Source organism: Myodes glareolus, chromosome 9 (genome assembly GCF_982192425.1).
Source record: "Myodes glareolus chromosome 9, mMyoGla1.1, whole genome shotgun sequence".
In the NCBI taxonomy this organism is placed as follows: domain Eukaryota; kingdom Metazoa; phylum Chordata; class Mammalia; order Rodentia; family Cricetidae; genus Myodes; species Myodes glareolus.
In genome coordinates, this window is record NC_142034.1 from 9,280,822 (window position 1) to 9,297,978 (window position 17,157).

Genomic DNA, 17,157 nt, shown 5'->3' on the forward strand with positions numbered 1-17,157 from the left:
CCGGCCCCTAAGCCCACAGGGAGAAGTAGAATGCATTCTTAGCCTTCCTTGGAAAAGAGGGGGTTCCAGGGATATGTGGATGAATATGTACTCACCCCACCAGCAGAGCAAAGGCACATTTCCACACAGGTTCATCTTGGGGATGCAGGGAGTCTATTGGACTTACTTATGAGAATGTGGGTGACCTCCCAGAACAGCTGATCACTAGAAAGTCTCACCCCAACGTGGATGACAAGCTCCTCAAAGATGGATGGATGGTGCCCCTCCCTTCTGTTAGTGTTCTATGGTCAGTGTGGAGAGAGGCGTGAAGGGGAGTAGCTGAATCTCAAGTGAGGGTCGATGAGCCTCCCGCCTCTTCTTTCTGTGGCAGAATGCCACAGGTCCAACCTTATGAAGGGTCTTCTGTGGGCTGTCACATCTGTTCTGACTAGGATGACAATGACAGTCATGCTCTGAGAACTCTGCTGCCCAACAGCCCCCATCCTGCTACATCCACACTGCATCTGTACTGGTTCCATCGCAGAGTGCTTCATCTTTGGGATGAATAATCTGTCATGGAGGATGCCATGTGTAGTGTAGCACACTCAGCAACATCCTTAGCCCCTGTCCACACTATGTGCCAGAAGTTTTGAAGGCCTACTATATACCAGGAACTATATAAAAGGGGGGAAAGAAACAAACCAAACAAAAAACAGTTTATTTCCACCCCAGAACTCCATAGAACATACTGGAACAGAGTTAGAAGAGAATGCCAAATTATATGAGTGTGTAGACTGCGGGTTTGTGCAGGAGCAGAAGATGGGTGGAAATTGATGTGCTCTTTAAACTGTGTCGCTCAGCATCATCCTGAAGAGCTCCATCTGCCCGGGGGCTTCCTACTTAGCGTCACGCCTCTCTTGAGCCCCTCAAATCCATCCCTTGTGTCTCTCCACAGTGCAAGGGGAACTCCTGCTAGCAGCCACTGGGCTTCTTCTCTTTAAGAGAAATTCCAAATCTTTAGCCTCCTGGAAGGCATTGTGGGTAATACCCCAGCTGTGCCCAGACATCTGGATGAGAACTGCCCGTGGAGGCTAGTTCTTCCAGAGATCTCCACACTCTGCCTCTGGGATGAAATGTAGAAGTGACCCTCTTAGACCTGAGTTCTGCAGTAGGCCATGTCTCCTGTTCCCTATTTCCTGCTTGCCCCAGAACTCTAGGAAGTGACTGACTGGGTAAATTCAGCCTAGTCTAAGGCAGGTCCTCCCCCCAAACCACCTGCAGAGTCTGCAGTGATTTCAGTCCTCCCCAGAGAACTCACACCCTCCTGGACGCCTCCTCCTCCGAGAAAGTCCCCATCCGACTCCCTACACTCTGTCAGCTCTGCCACCACGAGGACATCTGTCCTACCCAAGGTCCGAGAAGAGTACACCGCACAAGTGAGACAGGCGAAGAAGGTGGTTCCAGACCAATGCCTTTTATTTCTTTTGGGTTTGTTGGTTTTGGGGTATCACAGGTTATGTATCCTCAAACTTCTAACCTTCTGCTTCCACCTTCCAAGTGTTCACATTTGCAGGCGCATGTCACCAGGTAGAGCATATTCTGTTGTCTCTTCATTAAAATCATATTTGTGCTCATTGTCCTCTTCCTCCTTGGAGAGAGCATTTCACACGAACATATAAAAACAGTACAGATCCCGTAGATCCCATGCGGTCATCAGCAGCCACTCAGCTAAGCCATGTCTTGCCCATTTTTATTCTCGAGATTTGTCAGCACACATCAAATGGGGGTCCCTGTAATGAACTCAGCATGCAGTGTGAACACCCAGCTACCAGGGGCAACCAGCTTTGCCACAAGAAAAGCACAGTCAGGGATTTAAGTCACCATTTTGGAAATTGCCAGATCGGCTCCCTTCTGAACTGTTTATAGACAAGCCCAACATCCTACAATTATATCCAACTTCCTTTTGGAGAGAAGACCCAGAAAATGCCCACTCTTTCCCTCCCTTTCATCTGAAAAGCTGCCCCCAAATTTCAGCCTTTGCCTATGTAAACACAGACTTAGAGGCATATAGGGGAACACCCACCTCCAGGGGGGCTTTTATCTGCGATTATCTTATCAGGATAACACTAAACCAGCCCCTGGTAGAACAAGGCTGCTAGTCTTTGCGCTCTGTTTCTGTTCCCAACCACCAGTTAGGTTTGTAAATCCACCCTTCAAGGAGGAAAACAATTTGAAAGGCAACATTGTTTCTGGACAAGGCTGTGATTGTGACAAAGAGATTGTGTGACTCCCTTCCACTAATAAATCCCCCTGCTGGGTTGGGGGGGGAGGAGTGTGGGGTGGGGAGGAGTGGTTGGCAGAAAGATGAGGCAGTATGTTAACCAACCTTCCCAGACCAATCTGAGGAGCTTATGTAGAGAAATCACTAGGTACAGAAGGACCTTCCCAGAGCCCCTGCAGTCATGGGGGTGGTGGGTCGTGCTTTAAAGATACAGGGGAGCAAATGTTCCTGTGATAGCATTTCTGAGGGGTGCAGGGGACACCTGCTACCACTGTTCTGCCTTGTAGGTGGCCGTGTGTCTTGTGTGGAGCAAGCTCATTGTATACGATGCCTAGATGTTTGACTAAGGGTGGTGTGTATGTATGCCTATGTATGTGTTCATGCCTGTACAGGTGCATATTCACATGCATGGGGAGACTAGAAGTAGAAGGTGACCTTGGGTGTCTTCCTCTGTCACTGCCACAGAGTCTCTCACTGAACCCTGGCCTCTCCAATGAGGCAAGACTAGCTAGAAAGTCTCCGGGGTCCTCTTGTGTTCTCTTCCCCCAACCCAGTGCTGATGTTACAGATGTGGCCCGGTGTACCCTAGTTTTGACCCTGGCTCTGTGGGTAGAACTCAGGTCCTCATGGTTATCCAGCGGATGCCTCACCTCTTGAGCCACTTCCTCAGCCCCTCTCTGGCATCTCTGAGATGGTTTGGTGTCAGTGGACTCAAGTGACTTCACAGGGTGGGCGTGCCAGATCTCTACCCTCTTATCTTGATTTATCAGTGAGCCATCCCTGGCCCCATCTTGATTCCAAGCAAGTTTAAAAGAGACACCTCATCGGGAGAGAACTAGCCCACGAACTGTATAAAAGTCCAGAGCAAAACCATAAATGGTGCATAAAAGTTGGGTGTTGAGGGTTATTAGCAGAAATAAAACAAGAATGCTGCAGGCAAGGTGCCAGAGAAGGCTTTGGACTTGGATCAGCACCCCAGGCCTTGGGCAGGGCCCCCAGTTTTGCTTATAAAATGTGGGCGCAAAATGTAGCTCCAAGGCTGCTGTGGTAATATTTGGGATCTTGTATGTCAAGTGTCTGCTGGGGCACAGCACACATGTCGGGGCACGCCAAAGGCAGGCAGTAACAACAACATAGCAATAACATCACCAGCCATACAACAATTAAAAGTGGATACATGCAGGCACCACAGAGAGGGGAGCAGGCCACTGTGGGCAAACTGGGAGACTCCTAATGGATGTAGCTGTAGATTATAAGAGAATTTATGGGGAAACCAAAGAGTTGGGTCCAGGATCCCCCACTAAGGGAGTTTTATTGGTTTTATTGGTTGGGCATCTGACCCCAGCTGGGGGACTTTCAAGAGTGACAGAGGTGGCAAGGACCGTCCATCCAGCCCAGCATGAGCATAGACGTGGAGGTGAGATCTGGGTTCACTGTGGAAGGGCCACTTCACAGCCCCAAACCTTTGCTCTGAAGGTGGGGATTAATGCCAGCCATCTGCACCCTGTAGCTGTCCTGTGGGCCCTGCGCAGTCATGACCACTCTTTTGTACTTTGGATTTTCTGCCAATGGGTTGGAGAGCAGGGATGCAGAGGCTAGGGGTTCAGACTTAGCACCACTGCCCATTTTGGTCCCTGGAACTCCCAGCTGAATGCCAGTATGTCTGATGTCCTCTCTTCTCCTCTGGAGACCCTCTGCTCCCTCCAGCCCACCCATCTCTGTTCAGGCTCTGCGTCGACTGTAATTATAAACATTTTTCTTTGTTATTAACTGTGTCTCCTTCCAAGCTCTGCCCCATTCCAGGGTCCATCTGTCCAGGTGTTGTACATGGTCTCCCAAGGCTGCTATAACAAACTGCCACAGACTAGGGACTTGGAACCATAAAGGCCAAATCTTAGGAGGCCAGAGTCTGAAGGCAGAAGGGGAGCAGACCCTTGTTCTCTCGGAAGGTTAAGGGAGCAGTTTTGCCTCTGCAGTTCCTGGGGGTTTCAGGCTTCCCTGGGCTTGAGCTACGTATGTTCCCTCGGCTGCCATCTTTGCAGGGCTTCCTTGTCTTGCCATGTCTGGCTCCTGTTCGTATCTTGTGAAGACACCTGGGATGGGAATTAGGATCCTTCCTGATAATCCAGGATGTCCCCAGACCCAGGCCTGTCCTTCCTTACAGCTCAAAGCTTCCTTTCCAGATTTTTACAGCCTCTGGGACTCGGTTTTATCACTGGAAGCTGGTATTCGATTCCAGAAGCCTTCCTTTACCAGAGGTCTCTCTGGGAACAAATGAGTTTTTATCTATAACAGGCTTCAGAGTCCGAGTCGGGCTCAGCAGTGAAGAACCCTGGTGCTTCTTCAGAGGACTTAGTTTTGACGCCCTGCACCCACATGGCATTCACAACTATATGTAACTCTAGTCCCAGGGGATCCAGAGCCAATGTCCTTTTCTGGCCTCTGTGGGCATCAGGCATGCATGTGATGCCCAGACAAACATGCAAGCAAGATACCCGTATCCATAAAAATAAATAAAATGAGAAAGACGTAAGCTTTTAACTTCCTCTTTCTGCTGCCATGATGAGTTCTTCTCTCTGGAACCAGAACCCCAGATAAACTCCTCGAGAAGTTGCCCTGGTCATGGTGTTTTGTCACAGCAAGGGAAAAGTGACTACACACTATCCTCTTCTGTAAGAACCAGCAGCTGGGAGATGGCTCGGTCAGTAGGTTAAGTATGAGGACCCGAGTTTGAACCCCACAACCCAAGGGTTCTTTTGTTTGTTTTTTTGTTTGTTTGTTTGTTTGTTTTTTAGAGGCTATGGTAGCATACTCTCATATCCCAGTACTAGTGATGAGGAGGAAACAGGAAGATCCCAGGGACTTCCTGGCCACCCTCTTAGCCTATTTGGTAGGCTCTAAGCCAGGAAAAGACCCTATCTCAAAAAGGTAGATGGGGCCTAAAGAATGGCATCCAAGGTTGTCCTATGCACGCCTCCCACACACACAAACCAATCTCTCAGAGAGCATGCACACAGCCCTAGGTCATAATAGCCAGTTGTACAGGCTTTTATAGCCCGTCTTGATGGCAGTTACTCAGCTCTCCCCTAGTAGCCTGGCAGGAGCTGTAAATAACAGAAGAGATGGATAGGTGTGTCTGAGCTTCAATAAAATGTCCTTTATGAACAGGACGAGCTCCAGGCCTCAGAACAGTTCTCTAGTTCTTTCTGTAGGAAGTAGAGAGCTGAGGATTGTTCCTGAGCAGAAGAACAGTGTGGCGAGAGAGTGGAGAATTGCTGTGGCAGCTGCAGATAGAAAGGTGGCTTTTCCTTTCACGTTGTTTCTCGATGGCCTTTGCACTCTGAGGCCAAGGGCAGCTCTCCCAAGGCAATATTGGGAGAGCTGCCCAAATCTCACCGTATTTGCCGGTGCTACTGAGAAGCAAAATTCTTGCCATTCTGGTACCGCCCAGGAAATGGACGGTTGTCTGATCTCACTTTTAAGAACAATATTTAACAATGAGGCTCTCTCCAGATTGGGTTTCAGCTGGTGTCACAGCGTCTGCCTGGGTAAAGTACAGGCAGCCCTTCCATCTTTAACATCTGCTTTCATCAGAAACGAGAGTTTTCCAGGCAGTGAGCTGGCTGGCTGGTCAGCAGTCTGCGAAGTCTTGGCAAAATGGAGCCCAGGTGGAACCTGTGTGGAATCAAAGTGCTCATCCACCTTCTTGGGGTGGAAGGACAAGGGGACAGTGGCGTGTATCAGTGAGGGGTTGCCCAAGTGCCTACCTACACAGAGGCTCAGCCTCTCCGTCTGGAGGAGAGAGTGACTCTCAGTTCCACTACTGGTGTTGTATAAACTCTTCCTGGGAGAGGAACACCATCTGCTCACCTGTGATAAGACACTGAGAGGAGATGGGAGAAACCACTTATCCAGTGCAGCATGGTGAGTTGGCAGAGCCCAGGCAAATTAAACAACGGCAGAAATATTCCCCCTGCAACTGTGCATATATGCTGCATCCCACCCCTGCCCCCAGCAGCCATCCCGTGGTTATATCTGCAAGGAGTTCAAATGCCAGGCTCCAGCAGACTACAGATGTTAGCGTTCAGGAAGCCAGCATCAGTGTCATACGTGGAGGACCCACAGCAATTGGTATTCCCCCGTTCAACCCTGTGTTTCATCTTGAGATCCTCATTGTGATTTCTCCAGATGTTTGGTTTCTGATAAAGACACCTGGCATGCCACACAACCCACAGAACTACCCCCTGATAGTAGCGCTCCTTAGCAAACGGGTCTTGTCTAGGTCCTAGGCTAGAGCCCCATCCAGATGCAGGCGAGTTTGTGAGCAAGCTGCTTAGCGATGTAGCCAGCCTGGCCCGGGATCATCTGCTCTGCTCCTCTCTCCCTTCCAGCCACCAGCCAGTCTGTGTGGAGAAGGATCTCATGGACATCGATGTGAACATGAGTTAATCTTTGCTGTTTTTTTCCTGCTCTCACCCCACCCTATCACTTAACAGTGATGAAGCAGTGTAATAAAAATCCACTCAGAAACCCTCTTAGGTAGATGTTGGGTCAGCAGGGGATGGAGGACTGCAATAGCCTAGTTGAGTTTGGGCTCCTGGGCTCATCAGGAGTGGGTGCTCCCTTCTTTCTAAGTCCTCGAGAATGGGATTCAGACATCCTGTGTAACACAGTTGACCTCCCTATCTTTGTCATTGTCCTGGCTAGATAAATATGTGTGTGTATGTGTCCATGTCCATGTGTGTGTGTCCCTATGTGTATTTATCCATGTGTCTGTGTGTATATGTATCCCTGTGTATGTGTCCCTTTGTGTGTATATCCCAGTGTGTGTGTGTGTGCCTGTGTATGTCCCCCTGCGCATGTACCCTTGTGTGTTTGGTGTTTGGGATAGAGCCGAAGGCTTTAAGCATGTTATCCGTGTACTTCACCGCTGACCTGGACCCATGTTTGTCCAGCATGGTCAAGGCCTGTCCAGTAGAGCAGCCCTACTGTATGCCCTAGGAAGGATTAGTACCTTCCCTCTTGTGCAGTCATGCCTGCATGGGGCCCTCTCCCATCCTGGCATCCACTCCTGTCTCCAACAATACTGCGTACTTCTCCTGAGCCCTTCATTTAGCCCCTCGTGGCCTCTTCTCATTCTCCCTGGCTCCTGCAAAGCACAGCTTCCTCATTCAGAGGCTGGAAACAGGCCCAAGCAGGCCCAGGGCAGACCTGTGGCATAAAAGCACACTTGTCTTCCTTCAAGTTCACAGTTAATCAGCCCAGACACTTGACAATCACCTCAAGTGGCCTCCACAGCTAATGGCCTCTTTCTTATTTATACTTCACATGGATTGTTTTCCACTGGAGTCAGGCCACCCGCGCATGGAGAGGGGCCTGCTGATGGATGCCATTTGTGTGGAGTTGGGCAGACCAGGGTTCAAGTCCTGGCTCTCTGGGGTGGGGATGATCTTGGAAGCATTTCTTAGCATCCCAGCGCTTCCATTTCTGCTGGCATAAAATGGCAGTAATTACCTTCGCTTGGCAGAGACGCCCCAGGTACCACAGGGTATGCAGACTTGGCTTGCATTCGAGAGACAACTGCCACTGTTTTACTAGCTTCATCATCATTAGCATTGTGCACCTCCCATTCCAGCCCTCTTGCTCCTGGGAGTGCTGGTCCCCAGGCTCAGCATCTCTGGGTTCTCAGCAGTGCTTTGCAGACTCTCACTGGCAGGGCTCTCCACATCCAGGGTGGGGTGAGGGGACCCAAGCCTCGTCATTTTGGTCACTCTCGTCATTTTCAGTGTTCCTGCTGAAGAAAAGGATTTCCATGCCTCATTTACTTGGCAGGTAGCCATTCTAGAAGCCTCCAGAGAGTCTATTCCAGGTTTTGACGAAGCTTGCTAGTCTGACCAGCAGATATTTGGCCAAGAAAAATAAGCATACTTTTCTTCTAATAGCTAGTGGCAGATGGACCAGGTCACCTATGGATCTCAATATGTGCTTTTCTTCCCCCTGTTTTTTTTTTTGAGACAGGGTTTCTCTGTGTAGACCAGGATGGCCTTGAACTGAGAGCTTCATCTGCCTCTGCCTCCTGAGGGCTGGGATTAAAGGTGTGCACCACCACCACCCGGCTTCAATGTGCTCTTGATTCGTGGCTACTCTGACTTCAACTCTGTTGCTGCAAGTTCTGCCCATTTGCTAGAGGAACCTGCTGGCTTTCGGGCTCTGGATTGAACTTGAATGCACACGTGGATTTCTGCCAGCCGTCAGTCTCTCTTCAAACATTCTTGTTAGACTTGAGCTCACCTGGGTGTTCATGGCAGCCACAGAGACGCATAGGGTGGCCTCCTTCTCTGGCAGGGGCACCCAGGACACATGCTGATCCAAGTGGACTTGGGGCCTGGGGACAGGGCGAGGGCCTAGGCAAGGGCAATCTCCTAGGAGGAAGTGGTGTTTAGGAGGCAGGTGGAGTGTGAGGGGGCAGGATCCAGGAGCAGACAGACATCTTTTGAAAATGTGGGCAGACCACAGTTGGCTTTCAAGTCTGTCAGCATGTAATTGGACTCTGTACAGCTGTCAGTGACTCCGGAGCAGGGCGGGAAATAGGAAGTCAGCAAGACAAGGCTTCAGTCATAGCAAGGCCCATGTCAGGGCCAGCAGAAAACTGGGTTGTAGAGACCAGTCATGTTTAAGAGAAAGACAGATACATGGTCTGCAAAGTAGTAACGGCACTGGAGTCTTGATCAGTGGACAGAAATTAAACCAGAAATTAAAACTTGGCTGTATCTAAAGTCAGTGTTCTTTCTGCGTCCACGCCGAGCCTGCCGATGGAGGTCCAAGGGTCCAACCGTACACGGGGGTTACATACAAATCTATCTACTTTGTAATCAGGCAGTCATTCTGAATTTATCTAAATTATTTAGAGTATGTGAAATCACCCCCTAATCCTAGCCTCCCACTTCCTATTCATGAGTGGGTCACACAGGAGGTTGAGTAAGACATTTGGGAGAATTTGGTGCTGACCCAGGATGAAACGGATCTTGGCGTGTTCCTAAGAGGAATCCTATCAGGGCTCAGGACCTGTGGACTGAAGGTCTATATTATCATCTCCACCACGAGATTCTGATCCTAACAATGTGTCAGGCTTTGTCCCTCCGCACGGAAAGTTATTTTTTCCTAATGCTCACCTCTAAGCCACCTCAACCCCTTTAATTCTTCAGATCTTAGGTTCAATGTTGCCTCTTCAAAAAGTCTGCCTACCTCCCCTTCTTCCTTTAGATACTTCCTTAAATTTGATAGCATCATACTGGTTAGTTCCATCTGGTTATGGCTCAGCATGTGGAGGGGAACCCAGTGTGTGGAGAGGAACCCAGTGTGTGGAGGGAAACCCAGCGTGTGGAGGGGAACCCCATTCAGTGTTTTCACCTTTATGCTATCTGTCTGGTTCCCATGCCATGAGAATCTGGGCCCCATCTTTAATCCGCTCCTGTGTTGCTTGCGATCAGCTTGGTTCATAGAACGTAGGAAACACTAGGTAAATATTCAAAGACTAAATGGGAAGGTCGGTCTTCTTGGCATCCTTTGTGTCCCATACTTGGCTCATCCTGAACTGGCTTAGATGGGACTGCAGGCAGCTACCAAACCACATAGTGCATGGACTCTGTATCCTTAGAACCCCTGAGACAAGTACATCTTCCGAGACACAGATACAAGTCACTGGGACCCAGTTCAAGCCCCCACAATCTTCAGAAGCAAAATGCCTTCAATCCTGCCTGCCTGAGGAAGCTGACCCTAACCATCTCAATCCTCTGATGACACCAGAGCCCCCTTCTACCAGTATTGCAGAAGAACCCCGATCTAGGGCCACATCTGCCATCTAGAGCTAGAGGGAGACTCACCCAAGTCACACTTACAGAGGTACCTGTGATTAAAAATCAAAAAACAAAACAAAACATCTCCCTAGCTGGCCCTTCTGTTTAGGTAAAGAGTTTGGGGACAAAATTTCAGTCTCTTGACCTAGGAAATCTCTAGAAATCCTTCCAGTGCCTTTCTGGAGTCCGGAGTTATCCCAGATAAATCTCAGTATTGGCTGGGTAGGCTTTCTTGCCCTTGGGATAGTGGCTTCATGGTTGGGGATCAAGGTCTTCTGCCCTGGCTTGTTGGCACTTTTATGATGTGTTGGTTAGCTTGTAAGGTGTTTGCTTGCCCCAGCGGGCAATGCCTATGGGCCATGAAATGAGCACCATGTCTCTGACTCCTTCATGCTGTTACCTGACATCCGGCTGACCTCTGGCATAGCGAGCCCAGGTGCTTGCTGGGCCAGGACTGGGTTCAAGAACCCAGCTCTGACTCATGAGCTATGAAGCAAACCCACTTTTGGAGACAGCATATAGATCATGGCAAGCTATTAACAGGCTTACAGAAATAGCCTTGTGGCTCTCTGGAGACCCGCATGAGAATAGGAAACCTGCCCTGTGAGTCAGGGTGCGTGTCTACCCTCAAAAGTAAGCGCCATGCTTAGAAAATTGGACTCAGGGACTGAGGAAACTCTCTGTCCGCAAGAGTCAGATAGGTGAGATTAAAAGGGCATGTGTCAGGAACACTCTCATGGCTTCCAAGGGGAGTTATCTAAGAGGAGTCCTGGGCCAGGCTTCTCTAGAAAAATACAAGTGACAGGACCCTAGGGATGACCCATGTTCTCTGGGGGAACCAGTCATCTGGTGAACACATTTTGACTTGCAGCTACACTTTGGTTGCCTAGTTCTGCCTCTGCCTTCATGGGGTTTTCTACCAGCTCAACCCTTGAGTGGACAAGTACTGGGTGTGGAACTACCCATGGACCCTATTCTGTCCTTGCTACTATCCATGTGAGCCCCAGGGAATTGGGGCAGCAAGCCCAGGGCCGATCATAGCATCAGCCATGTTTCTTCTTGCTTCCCTAGGTGCATGCAAGCCCTGCCACTTGGCTGCTCCTTCCTCTTCACCCCCATTAAATGGGATCTGTTGAGACTGTGGGGAGGTGGGGGCATCAGCCAGAGTCTTTTGTCTACACGAGGCAAATTAGACTGTGAAGTGCTGTCAGGAATGTTCCAGAAGGTGCTAAGCCCTCTTCAGGAGCTGTAGCTGCTTGGCCATATGGCTCGTTTTCAGTTCAAGGGTCTAGGGTCTTTATGTGATCTCCTTCATATACTTTCATAAAAGGAAACAGCTCCTTTAAAGACTAGGCAACCGGCTCTCTCAGGATGAAGATTCCCTCCGTCTGAACTGAGAGGTTGGGCAGGGGCATGGCTTCTACTTCATCTTGACTTGTGACCTCTTGTTTCATTTGTGAGTTTTGTTAGTTTTGTTTGATTTTAGAGAAGAGAAAGTTCTAGGTTTGGGGTTATTCTGATTAAGGATGATTTAAACTGTGACTCCAGATGGCCTCTTACTAGGAGAAACAGTGATCTAAATAATAAGGCTAATAAGATAATGAAGGTTCTCCGGGAGTTGGGCTTCCTTTAGGGTAGATGCCAGCTCGTGGTTGGAGGGAGGATCAGGATGGCTGGAGACCACAGTCCTGAGCAGTGTGGGGACACAGAGGTCCCTCAGATCTGATAGGGGCTCAGCTAAGCTTGGAAGAATTGTAAGGTGGGGCTCAGGATCCATGCACTTCTTGTGGACCATCTGCAAGTGAATTCAGATCACTTGGCCTTGGCTGCTCCTCCATGGTAGGTTCTGCTGTTGACTCTCTAGTTATTTTCAACCCATGAAAATGTCAGTGGGAAAGCCATTCTTTACCCCTGGTGCCTGCATGTCTGCCACCAGCTCCTCTCCTTTCCTGAAAGAAAAGAAAAGAAATAAAAAGGAAAGGAAGGGACATGGCCACTCCTAGGTATGGTGGAGGAGCAGGTTTATTGTCGCTATGTGGGAGAGCATAGCCAGAGGCAGGGATATTTGGGGGAGTCCAGAGTGGACTCCACCCTAAGCCCTGTGAGGAGAAGGGGGAGGGGAAGGGAGGTGGGGAAGGTACAGCAGGTACAGCAGCCAGGAGGCCCAAGGAGAGTAGACAAAAGGACCAGGAAACCAAAATGACTGGATAATATAGGGAAAGGGCAGCTGGGGGAAGGGAAGCCCTGTCCAATGCCTGGGCTGGAGAGTTCAGGGAAGGGGATGTATGTGCTAGCCAGTAACAGGTAGGGGCTTTGATACATTAAATAGGCACCTTCACCATTTGTCCCAGGTTTGAAACCTAACGTCCTTATGGTCGTGGTCATCTGCTCTCTCTCAGCTGGACTAGCACCCACCACCAGCCACCACCTTGATCCACACCGACCGTTGCAAAGACCTAAAAACACATTCCTAAGCACACATGACCCCTTCTCTTGAGTGGCAGCCGGCTGGGCCTGAGACAAACACAGAATCGGGAAAGATGTCTCCGTGGCTGCTCATGCAGCACTCACAGCAGCCAGAAGGCGGAAGTAACACAAGCATCCCGTGGATGGAGGAGCAATAAAGTTACACAGGAGATGGAGCATTGGCTATAAAAGGCGTGAAAAGGTGAAGCAGTTCTCAGCATGGATGGACCTTGAAACTATTATGGTCACTAGCTAGTGACCCCATACTTGTGGTTTCATCAACATGCTATTCAGAACTGGTGAATTCACAGAGGCAAAACCGGAGTGAAAAGAGTAGCTAGCTACTAATGGGTGGTGTAGGGAGCAGAGGTTGTAATGGTGATGGGAATGTTCTAGAACCCAACACTGCAAGTGGATTTTGATGCTACAGAAATGTGCTTTATCCTAGCCAGTGAGGTGGCTTGCACGTGCAATGCTAGTACTCTGGAGGCTGAGGCAGGGGATGTGTCATAAGTTCAAAGCCTGTGTGGGCTACACAATGAATTCCAAGTCAGTGTGATCCTCAATGTGAGACCTTAACTCAAAAAATCAACCCCAAAATTAACTTTTAAAATTATTTATATTGCTGGTAAGATAGCTCTGTGGGTAAAGTGCTTGCCATACAAGCATGGGGGCCTGAGTTCAGATCCTCAGAACCCACCCAGAATGTTAGGTGTGATAGTATCGGTCTGTAACACCAGTGTTAGAGGCAAGACAGAAGGAGCCTGGGTGTCAGGTCTGAAGGGAAACTCAGTTCCCCAAGCTCTAAAAGGCAGTCCAAATATCCAGAAATGAGCTCAACCGGACTCTAGGAGGATTTCTGGTGGTTAGATGTCTAAAAGCCAGCATTGCTCAGGAACCTGTGAAGCCAGTTGTTGGCTGCCAAGAGGAGTCATCCCTACCTCGGGCAGAAAGGACAAAAGGCTACCTGTGTCACCTATCAGCATATCAAAGCACACGTTGGCATCACAAGTACCCGTGACACATTCCAAAGTCCATGCTGACATCCTAGCCCTTCTCACCTCCTCCCTACTCTCAACTCCCTCTAGCTCATAGGCTTCCTATCCCTTAGCTACCATCCTTTTAAAAACCATGCTATTCTCACCGGTATCTATCTATCTATCTATCTATCTATCTATCTGTACACACACTCCACACTCCATCTTCTCTCACTATGTTTTCTCTATTCTTTATCTGTTCTCTCCTCTTTTGCAGATAGTCCTGGTCATGTCCAGTCTCTACTTTCTCTCTCTTCTCTGGACTGTTCCAGATGCTTCTGGCTGTTCTCTCTCTCTCTCTGTCTCTGTGTCTCTGTCTCTGTCTCTGTCTCTGTCTCTCTCATATTTACAATAAAAACTTTCCCTTTAACCCCGCCACGGAGTGGTCACATTCTCAGTTTATACACTGGTTGCTCACTGTAAGAGAGAGTACCATGAAACTCTCAAAGTAGCTAACTCCATTGGTATAAAGAACAGTTTATTATAAATATGAAACTGCCATGTGGCTGTGTCTCCATGGTAGAGAGAAGAGCCAGAGACATTTCAAGGAGTCTGGAGCTGCCATGGCTACCTCTCCAGTACAGAGGGAATAGCAAGAAGGTGAGAAAGCCTTGCCAGTTATTAAAGAAACAGTCCGAGACTAAAGTGAAGCCTGGAAGTTTAGGAACTAAAGAGTCTGGTGGCTCTGGTACGCATTAGAGGTGTTAGTAGGGACTGGGGAGCCTGGAGGTTAGGGTGTGGCTTCGATACACATACATAGTACAGTCTCAGGTAGTTCAGTTGCTTGCCCCACTCAGTGGAGCAGAATATTTTGGTAGCAGGAGCACGGTCAGGGGAGGTTCTCCATCTTATGGGTGACAGGAAGCAGAGAATGAAAGAGAAAAGGAGCCAGAGATGAGACAACTGTGAGAACCTGCCACCATTGACTTTCTTCCTCTGGTTGGGGCTTACCTTTCAAAGTTTCCAGAACTTTTTAAATTAGTGCACCCACCAGGAGACTAAACATTCAACACATGAAACTGTAGGGGAAATATTCCTAGTTAAGCTGTAGAACCACAATGAATCTCCTATCCTCTTTATACAGCTCTCCCAGGGGAACCCCACTTCAGCTGCCTCGGTCTTTCACCTGAGCACAGGGGTTGAAAATCCGGGGAGCTTTGGGGGTTGACTAGCAAAAGCTTCGGAGATGATGCCATCGAACTCTCTCCATCCATCCCACACGGGGTTTGCCACTGTGGGCACACCGTCCCAGGGCCATCCCATTTATCCATCATGCCTGAAATATAATAGCAACCAGGGCACTCTTCTGCCATATGGTTACTGACTGGGTCGAGAGAAACCCAACTGGACATGTGAAGAGAAGCCAACGAGTCATGTTAGAATACCAGGAGCCTCATTTTCCTTGGCATATTGTCTCCGAGCTTAATGTTTATTGCAGACAGATCTTTCATACTTAACAGTAGGTAGCGTTGGAGTATAAGCTAGGGTTAATAGTCACAGGCTACCCCTCAGACTGAGATTTCAGCCGGATCCATTTCTTGAGAGGCTGGTGTGTGTGAAGCCAACGAAGCTCTTCAGCAGTTCTGACGTGGATTTCTGTCTGTGACACGTGTGGGCTAGCGAATCATGGAGAGAAACTGCACCCTCTGTAAGCCTCAGTTTCTTCCTCTGGAGCATGGGTTGATAACATGTCCCAGACAATCTATTGCTGGGGTAAAACTAGAGGAGGTGTGGCCAGAGTTGAGCACTGGGACTGGGGTGGAGGGGGGCGGGGCTCAGGAGGCAGTGTTGGTGTTCCTGCTGTGTCTGCGTGGTCCAGGGACCTCTGCAGTTAGCACCACACATTTCTGGAGAAAGTGCCTCTGATGAAGGCAGTTGATCCGTCTGTCTTTCGGTATCCTTAGCATGTGCAAAGCAGCAGATGCCCAACCTCCTGGCTCATGTTCCCTTCTACCTACCCCACTGGCATGGACTTCCCAGGCTGGTTGTCACACAAGGAGACAACACACTGTTAATTAATCTCTGCCTTGCACCCTGCATTATCTCTTGGCTGGCCAAACAAACACAGCCATTTTCCAGCGATAAAGCCCTGAGGTCCTGGCTCCTTAGAAGTCAAGCCTCAAAATACACAACACAAGGAAGGGGGTGTTTCTCTTCTGCTGGCTTTCTTTGCAGCTTCTTCTTGCTAAGTTTCTTCCTAAACTCAGTGTAATGGGTCTTGGCCCTGTGCTTTCTATTCTCTGGGCTTCAACTGGACACATGTTAACATTTCTAATCTTCTGAAGTAGTACTATCAAGAGGGGACCAAGATTTCAACACACGAGCCTGGGGAGACAGTTCCTAGTCAAACCACGATCCCACCATTGTTCTACTTTCTCCTCACTTTAAACCTTCCTCTCCCTTGCCCCACACACATGCTCCGCTAGCGCTCTCCCGAGAGGCTCTGGGCTCTAGGACAGTGTTGGAGAATGAGGGTTCAGTAGCAGAACTGGCTGCTGTCGCTTTACCTTACTTTCTGGGGACATCTGATGATCAGACACCCTGACCCCAGGGACTCCTCCACCCTCCTCCCCTCTCTCCTTGCAAATACCCCCAGTTATCCACAGGGCACTGACTTCAGGGCACTCCAGGGTGTCCTCACCATCAAGCCCCTGACATCGCCGGGTATAAAGGCTCTAACAGGAAGCGTTCCCCACGCCTCTTCCCCTATCCACGTCCCCTACATCTTCAGTTCAGCGTTCTGAAACTTAGTTCATTTGCAGAGGCGTTATCATTCCTGTTTGTTTTCAGGGCCCAGGCTGGTGGGCAAACAAGGAGACAACCAGGACAGTGTTCCCTTCCAAGGCAAGGAGGGAAAAGCACAGACTAACTACCTAACTGTGTGGGAATAGCCAGGGATTTCTTACCAGCCCCCAAAGCTCAGTTCTCTTTGCCTTGTACCCTTAGTGTACGTCTAAAGGGAATGGAGGTGGAGCAGGTGGTTATGGCTTTGAACTCAGGCCACAAGCCCTAAGGGTAAGTGAAGGTATGGTTTGGTCTAAATAAAGGGAGAGGAGGAGCGGACAAACAGCCTTTCAGTTAGGTTTTGCATTGGCCAGGAGCCAGGGGAGAGCAGCGTGACAGACAGAGGCTGTAGTCAGAGGCTATTGAGAACGTGTGGACGCAAGGCATTCAGCGGCTAAGAGCATGCCCAGAAGACTGGTTTGCAGATGGAGAAAGAAAAACGCCTTTGAACCTCGCCCGTTCGGCCTTACTGCAGTTTCACTGAGGAGCCAAGTTTCTTTCTTTCTTTCTTTCTTTCTTTCTTTCTTTCTTTCTTTCTTTCTTTCTTTCTTTCTTCTTCTTCTTCTTCTTTTTTTTAAAGGTTCTTCTTGGAGCCATTGGTTTATGTTGTCCAGATGTGCACAATGAGATGGCTTTGTATTGTGGTTTTCCAGATGTGCTCACACAGGAAAATGAGCCTTGACAAAGCAGGGGAAGGCGGGGGGGGGGGGGGCTGTCTCCCAGTACCCACAATACCACCATTGTACATCAGCCA

General features: G+C 49.3%; 1 protein-coding gene across 4 annotated transcripts in view; it reads left to right on the forward strand.

Annotated features, from left to right (window-relative positions):
- Positions 1-17,157, forward strand: part of Slc39a11 (solute carrier family 39 member 11) — a 442,672-nt gene that overhangs the window by 406,061 nt on the left and 19,454 nt on the right. The window lies entirely within an intron of this gene.